At 44.2% G+C, this 7,934-nt stretch overlaps 1 pseudogene; it reads right to left on the bottom strand.

Annotated features, from left to right (window-relative positions):
* Positions 1–604: 604 nt before the first annotated feature.
* On the bottom strand, positions 605–4,311 carry LOC121441398 (annotated as a pseudogene).
* Positions 4,312–7,934: the final 3,623 nt, after the last annotated feature.

The following is a 7,934-nucleotide window of genomic DNA, read 5'->3' as shown; positions in this document are numbered from 1 at the left end:
ATAAAACCAACAAATCAACCCTTCAAACCATCCTGCTAATCTTATGCAGAAACAGTTTCTCGTCTTGCTCAAATTTCCTTAGCATAGGTGCTAATGTCTTTCAAGATCCTCTTTCAGCCCAGGCTCACAGTAGTAATTTTACCATCCAGGAGGCTGGGGAACAAGAACTGTCATGAATTTGGGACCATTTTAGTTACCTAGTGAGTTCAGGCCAGCCTTCCTACAATAAAAATAGCAAAGCAAAACACAAAACAAATAAATCTCTTTTTTTTTTTTCTGTTGAAATGAGACCACTTGTTGGTTCCAGGCAGCTTAGCCCCAAAATAATCACACAGAAACCTTATTAATTAAATTATTACTTGGTTCATTAGCTCTAGCTTCTTATTGGCTAACTTTTACATATGAATTTAACCTATCTCCATTAATCTGTGTATTGCCACGTGGTTGTGGCTTACTGGCTAAAGTTCTGGTGTCGGTCTCCGGTGGGTTTACATGGCTTTTCTCTGACTCTGCCTCCTTTCTCCCAGCAGTCAGTTTAGTTTCCCCCTCCTACCTATATTCTGCCCTGAGCAGGCTCAAAGAAGTCCTTTTTTTTTTTTTTTTTTGTTCTCCAACTTTATTTGAGATTCAGTAGGTTAGTTCTCATCCACATTGACTGTCTGTAGATTTTTGAATGTGGTAACAGGCACGTAAGTTACCAATGTGTAGAGTTTGTTTGGTGAGTCCTCGTCCTCATTACGTTTTCTGGACAAATGTACCCGGATACGATATGGAACATTCCTTATTCCTTTGGCCCAGACGGCTTTATTGAGCCTGGTATCAATCCGCACATCTGGAGTCCCCATTTCCTTCATGGCAAATTTCCGGATTTCTTTGAGTGCCCTAGGAGCACGCTTCTTAAAGCCCACGCCATGGATGCGCTTGTGAATGTTGATGGTGTATTCTCGGGTCACCACTCTCGCCACCCTTCTTTGCGGGAGCCATTCTGCCGGGCCCAAGCTGGAAAGGACGGGCGTGAGGGATTGTGGGAAGGAAAGCCACTTCGCGAGTATCTCAAAGCAGTCCTTTATTACCCAACAGTATTCACAGCATACAGAGGGATATCCCACATCATTTTTCAGTAATGAGATTGAACCCAGGGCCTTGCATGTGCTATTCAAGTACTTTGAGTACACAGATGTGTGTGTGTGTGTGTGTGTGTGTGTGTGTGTGTGTGTATCCCCAGACCTTGTGCTATTGAGACAGTATGTCACAGTGTAGTCCAGGCTAGACTGAACTCATTATCCTCTCACCTTTTCTCCTGAGTGCTGGGAATGCCCAGCATCTTTCAACTCTACAGTCTTCCTTTGAGCACACAGCCCATTCTACATTTGTTCATCTTGTGTGTCTGACCATGCATGTCTGTTACTAAGTCATGTGTCTCTCTTTCCTTCTCCTCCCACACAATTTTTGAACCATCTCTTAAGAACCTTAGATATTTCCTCGTCTGTGAAATTCTATAGGCTAACCTTGGCTCTTCCCTTTCCCTAACCTGATAGCCCTTTTGGTCTGATTTCTCATCAGTCCATTGGGCTGTTATTAAGTCATACTTTACTTCTGCCCATGACCACTTAACTGTGTGCATATTCTCTGTCTCTCTGTCTCTCTCTCTCTCTCTCTCCTCTCTCTCTCTCTCTCTCTCTCTCTCTCTCTCTGTCTCTCTCTCTCTCTGTCTCTCTCTCTCTGTCTCTCTCTCTCTGTCTCTCTCTCTCTCTCTGTCTCTCTCTCTCTCTGTCTCTCTCTCTCTCTCTCCACAGCTTTAAAAGATTGTTATATTTTTTAGGACACAGTGTTCTTTACCTCACTCAGCTCTTTGGTAGCTTCTTTTCTGTCTGCCAAACGACAGGACCAGACTTTGTAGAAAGTAAGTAGTAAAATCACCTTGCTGGGTGGACATCCTGACTCGGTCACAAGATCCCAGATAATAGTCTGTTCATTTTGTAGCCTGCTTTACCCAGCTTGGATATGGAATATATCCAAACCACTGTAAAGCCAGTGAGGGACTGGCCATTCTTCTTTGCTCTATCTAGATGTGAAATTAAAAGTTGTGACAAAGCACAAGATTCTAAAAGAACAGAGGTGATGTATGTGCTGTCACCTGGGACACTCAGACTGGTTTGTTTCTATTGGCATTCCTACAAAGCTGGGCAATTTTTCACTTTTCAAGCTGCAGAGACTCTCTCTTATGACTATGCATGATTTATTAAGCATGCTAAAGAGCGTCAGTCAAGGATAAAAGCATCTAGAGGTGAAGCTGTTACATAGTAGGTATTCAACAGTCTATCCATCCCCATGGCTTTAGATGAAAAATGTTCCAGTTATTTCTAAAGATGGACCCTTCCTCCTCATCTCCCCACCTCCCGCTTCTGTATTTGTATGTGATAAGCTTGACACATCTCTTCATTGTATGCAAATCAATTATTTGTATATAATTTCATTTAAGCACCAGATTAATAATAATAATAAACACATTATTGATCTTTGTTTTTCAGAGGGAAAGAGTGAGCCTCAGAGACCTTCAGTTGTTTGCTCTCAGTGAGTGACTCACATTTTAAATTTCTGGTTGCATAAAGGAAGACATCAGAGAGGACATTTTGTTTCATTTCAAAGGAAATGGCATTGTTTTGAGAGCCACGCCTTGTTAGGTGTTGGCATTCACCACTGAAACACAGGAACTTCACTGTGAGCTACAGAAGCCCACATCCCATGGCCCTTTACTTAAACAGGCCTGTCCAAAGTCCTTGAAGAGACCTTTGCCATGTGTTCATAAAGTTATACGCTTCCATGAAGTGTGAGAGTAAAAAGCTGAACTTATCCTCAGTTCCCACAAACTGTACAGGATTTGTACCCCTGCCCCCTGAAACTGATTTCCTGCTGCCAAACAAAATAACCTTAGTTTTTAGCTACTTACATTATCATCCAAACAAGACTCCATTTCCAACATCCTTGCAGAAATGATCTAAGATCAGTTTTAGACAATAGTATATAAGCCAACAGTGTTTCAAACATTCTTTTGGACATGTCCAAGCTGTGGCCCATAGACCACATGTGCCCAGGTTATCTATGAGTCCTGCCTAACACAGAATTATACATGGACTTAACACATTTTAGGGGTTGGTGGTTTGAAGGAGAATGGCCCCCATAGGCTAATATATTTGTCTGTTTGGTTCCATTCATTAGGATTAGGAGGCGTGGCCTTATCGGAGCATGTGGTCCACTGAGATTTCAAAAACTCATGCCAGGACCAAGAGCTTTCTTGTACCATCTTCTCCCCTCTTGCCTTTCTTCTTCTCTTCTCTCTCTTCTCTTCTTCCTCCCTCCTCGCCCCAACTTGTAGATCAGATGTGAGCTCTCAGTGCCATGCCTGTCTGCCTTCAGCCATGCTTCCCACCATGATGACCACGGGCTAACCCTTTGAAACTGTAAGCAAGTCCCCAATTAAATGCTTGCTTCTATTAGTTGCTCTGGTCATGTTGCGGCCTCATAGCAATAAGACAGCAGCTAAGACAAAGGCTTTGGGTGATTGGTGTGTGTGTGTGTGTGTGTGTGTGTGTGTGTGTGTGTGTGAAGTTCATCTCGTGCTTCTTGTCGTTGCTGCGTTGCACTGTCAAAAGGTTGGACATGGCTGCACGGAGAAAGCTCATGTTCTCTCACACTCCCTATCTAGCCTTTTTGTGAGAGTGAATGAAACGGCTGAAACCTTAGTATTTATCTTAGATCATGAGATTGAAACACCACACTAGAAGCAGCAGAGGGAAGAGCTGGCAGGGGCCTGGATCCTTGATGACTGATGTGCAGCTCTGTCTGCCTGGATTCCCACTGGATTTCTTTTAGATGACAAGAATAGACTTCTAGGGAATGAGGGAAACATGGGAGGTTTGAGAATGTGTTGAGATATAAGTAGGTAGAAGCCTTTCCAAGAGAACATGTGATTGCTGAATAATATTCTGTGATATTGGGGAAACATAGTTTACCCATTTACTCACTAAGAATTATTTGGTATTTCTGTTTTTTAACTATTACAAATGATGCTGGTGATATTAACAGATATCTATAGGTTTGGAGGCAAACACGCACATTTTTTATTCTCTGGGAAAAACCATGACTATTATGAGGCAGTATTATAGTTGGATGTTTAGTTTTTTAAGAAACTGAAAACTTATTTTCCAGAGTGGCTCTACCACTTAATAACCCAACAGCAATATAGGAGGTGTTGAGATTTTCTGTATTGCCACCAGCTTTGGGCACTGTCCCAATATTTCTGTTTGACATCTTATTACAGTCTGAATTTGGATTTCCCTGATGGCTAGTGATGTATTTTTGTTGTGCTTCCTTACCACATGCGCATCTAAATGTCTCTTCATGTCTCTTGTTTCCCCGCACCCCGGTCCTCAGGAAGGATTTATTTTTGCCTACTTCTTGAGAATATATTCAATTATGATGGAGGAGGAATGATGGGGTCCATAGCAGCTGAAGGGTGTGGCTGGAACCTCTTCCCTCTGAGCAGATCAGGAAACAGAGACAAGGGCAGCTTGGCCCCTCACATTCCATTCTCCATGAATTATTTTCACCAACCAAGCCTTACTCTTTTACAGGTTCTCAAGATTCCAAAAACAATGACCAGCTGGGGACTGAGCATTCACATCACTAGCCTGGGCAGACATTTCACATTTGAGTGATACACTTCCTCCCCTGGATCCCACAGCTCTGCAACCATTTCATAATGTAAAGTGCACCCGGTACAGCTTCAGGTCTCCCCAGTCTCCCCAGTACCAATGCTGTCTGAGAGTGCAGAGTCCCAAGCCTCCAGAAGACTTTCTCAAACTCAAAAATAACAAATGACACACTTCTATTATGCAATGGCACCATGTAATGGCTATTGTTCCTAAAGGGAGGAATGGCAGAAAATACTGGACCGTGCAGTGTTTAAACACAGCAGGTCAAACACACTGAAACCTTGCAGCTTTTTGCTCCGTATCAGGGTAGCATCATCTGGGCTCCAATGGGCTTGGGTAACCCACCCCTCTAGTTTTTTGCCTGAAGTATACATGGCCTCTCTCTTGGGCGGTTCCACTCCATGCTGACAGTTTCACCTGGAATAACCCACATTCCCAGCTTAGTCCGTATCCTGCAGTGCCCATTGCAACTTAGGCTTCCCCTTCACAGCTTTATACGCAGACCACTCTGGAGCTCCACACAGAGCAGAAAAGCTAACTGGCCTGCACATCACCTGGTCTCAGTGGCTTTCTAATACCTTGATACAGCCTATACAATCCCATGACTCTTGCATTCTGTACTTTGGGGGAAAAAAGTAGCATTGTGTGGGAAAACCAAGCTTTGCTGGCAACCTGGCCTCAATGGCTTCTATGTGTTGTCGTGCTTGAACCTGGGAAAACATTTCCCTGTGTGACTCTGTGCTGGAGAAGGCTGCTTATTCTTTCATTCCCGGCCACCCAGCCCTAAAATAACCACACAGAAACTCTATTAATTGAAGCACTGCTTGGCCAATTACTTAAGTGTATTGCTAGCTAGCTCTTATATCTTAAATTAATCCGTTTCTATTATTTTATATTTTGCTACAAGGCTCATGGTTGACTGGCAAGGTTCCGGCTGGCGGCTCGCATCTTTCTCCTCTGGTGGCTACATGGAGTCTCACTGACTCTGCCTATTCTCTCTCTCCATCTATCTGTTTAGAATTCCTGCCTTGCCCTATTCTGCACTGCAATAGGCCCAAAGAAGCTTCTTTATTAACCAATTATATTCACAATATACAGAGGTAAATTTCATATCAGCTCTGCTTCAGCAGGGTACCCCTGGAGACTCTCTCTGCTCAGAAAAAAATCATGCCAGATGTGTTTGTATTATTACACCCCAGAGCCTCTTTTGGTAGAGGTTTCATCCTCATAGAATCTTTCCTGTTGCCCCAGGGTAAAGGGGGCTCTCTCCAGTGGCACTGGTCTCTTTAACAATCACAGTTACTGTGTCTGTAACTGCCTTGTGCAGAACATCAGCAACGTGAATCACGTTCATGTTCCTTTTCTCCCCCCGGACCACACACTTTCTTTTCTGTTGCACCGTTTTCTCTTTCACACCACAACTCTGGTTAAATGCAGCGAGCAGTAACCATCCCATAGCCTGAATGTTATACTGTCCCCAAATTTTCACCAAACGGCGTAGGCCATTGCTTTTTGATTCAGCCACATTCATATTTCAAGACATGGGCATCAGGCAGCCAGGTGCTTTGCCAGCAGAGACCATGACTGACCTCTAGGTCCATTGCCAATAGTCTTTCCTTTCCGAAGCGTCATAGTCACTGTCCTTCCGGGCACAGTCAGTCTATCCGTGTCAAACTGTTCCAGCATGTCTCTCAGCATTGCTCTACTCTCTCCTTGAGCAGCCTCTGTCCTTTCTGTCCAAAATTATTTATACTTGCATGCAGTATTTCTTCATTCTTGATTTCTTGATTCTCTATTCTGTGCCATTAATCTCTGTATTCATTTTCTGCCAATTCCAGAGGACTTCTTTACTATGTCACCTCGTCCTTGTGTGGCTCAAAGGACCTGGCCTGATTGGGGTGGTCAGGCTGTAAAGAAACAACAGACGCACAGGCACAGGGAAAGCTGGTACCAGTAGTCTGGGCTCTCTGATGGAATATCAGGTTGAGGAATGGGCATTCTCTGTTGGGAGGGAGCAGTCTTTAGGCTGTAAACATGGGGGGTGTCAGCATCCACCCCTGCACCAGGAGATGGCTTGGCTACCCCTTTGAGTCTGACCCAGTCACTCCCGTTATCAAGTGAGTTGAGACATGTGCCCTTTTCTTTTAATTTGTTCAAGAAATTACATAAAAGCAGTGCTACTTTCTTTAAACAACATTTGGTAGACTTCTCCAATGAGACAATCTTTATTTTCTCAGGACCTTATAGACAAAAATTTTAAAACAGAATCACAGAAAGAACTGAATATGGTTTCATGTAATACTGTGGCAAACTCATCCGCCGTGTGCAAGGGAGGAGCTTTGCAAGTTTCCAAAGTGCTTTCTGGTTTCCTCAGTGGCACAGTTCAGATGAAGGATTGCTCAGTGTGACTTGGAAGACCCAGGACAGTCCTGGCGGGTGGGATGGAGCCAGCTACAGCTCTGTGGATTATCTAAAGACTCGGTACAATGACATAATTGAGAATCCATCAGATATGTTATTAAATATAGTCACTTATAAGTATAATATGCACACATGTGTGTAGGACACTGAGAAGGTCACATGTTGGGGTAAAAAGAAGTTTAAAAGTTGGGGGAGGTACCTATTCTCAGTGAGGTTTTGGTTTTAGGGTTGGAGAATCCTGATCCTAAAACACTGGACCCAGCCAGTTCCAAAGCCTACAGCTCCATGCCCACTAATCCACGGTATAAAACACCCACAGTCCTGGCAGGTGGAGGAAGCAGAGAGAATGTGCCCAGACTTTGGGATCCTCGGAGGCGGGGAGGTGGACACAGCGGAACAACTCCCCAGGGCTGGTGAATGAAGATCTGTCACTGGCTCAGAATGAGCCTGGTGATGTGGCTGCCGCTGCATTTCTCTCCCTGGGACTGTTGGAAATGCTGCCAGAGCTGTCAAGGAGGAGGAACACACACTGTGACAAACCGATTAGCTTTTGCAGGACTAGACATGGCCCCAGGGGGTTTTAGGATGCTATGCCCTGCTCTCCTCTCACTCTGGGCCAAGGCTGCCTCCTCCTCTCCCTCCTGCCTGGTTATATAGTCTCCGGTATGTCTGGGTCCCCAGCTGGCCAGAGGATCTTGTGACATCGGGTCATTTCTGCTGTATTACTCACAGAAACTCCAAAGCTGACAGACACACCAGAAACCTGTTTTCCATTTTATTCATTCTATGATTAATAAT

This window comes from Microtus oregoni, unplaced genomic scaffold (assembly GCF_018167655.1).
Source record: "Microtus oregoni isolate MIOR12 unplaced genomic scaffold, Mior012 000077F_ref0000221, whole genome shotgun sequence".
Lineage (NCBI taxonomy): Eukaryota > Metazoa > Chordata > Mammalia > Rodentia > Cricetidae > Microtus > Microtus oregoni.
Note: the sequence above shows the minus strand (reverse complement) of the source record. Positions and strands in the feature narration are given on the sequence as shown.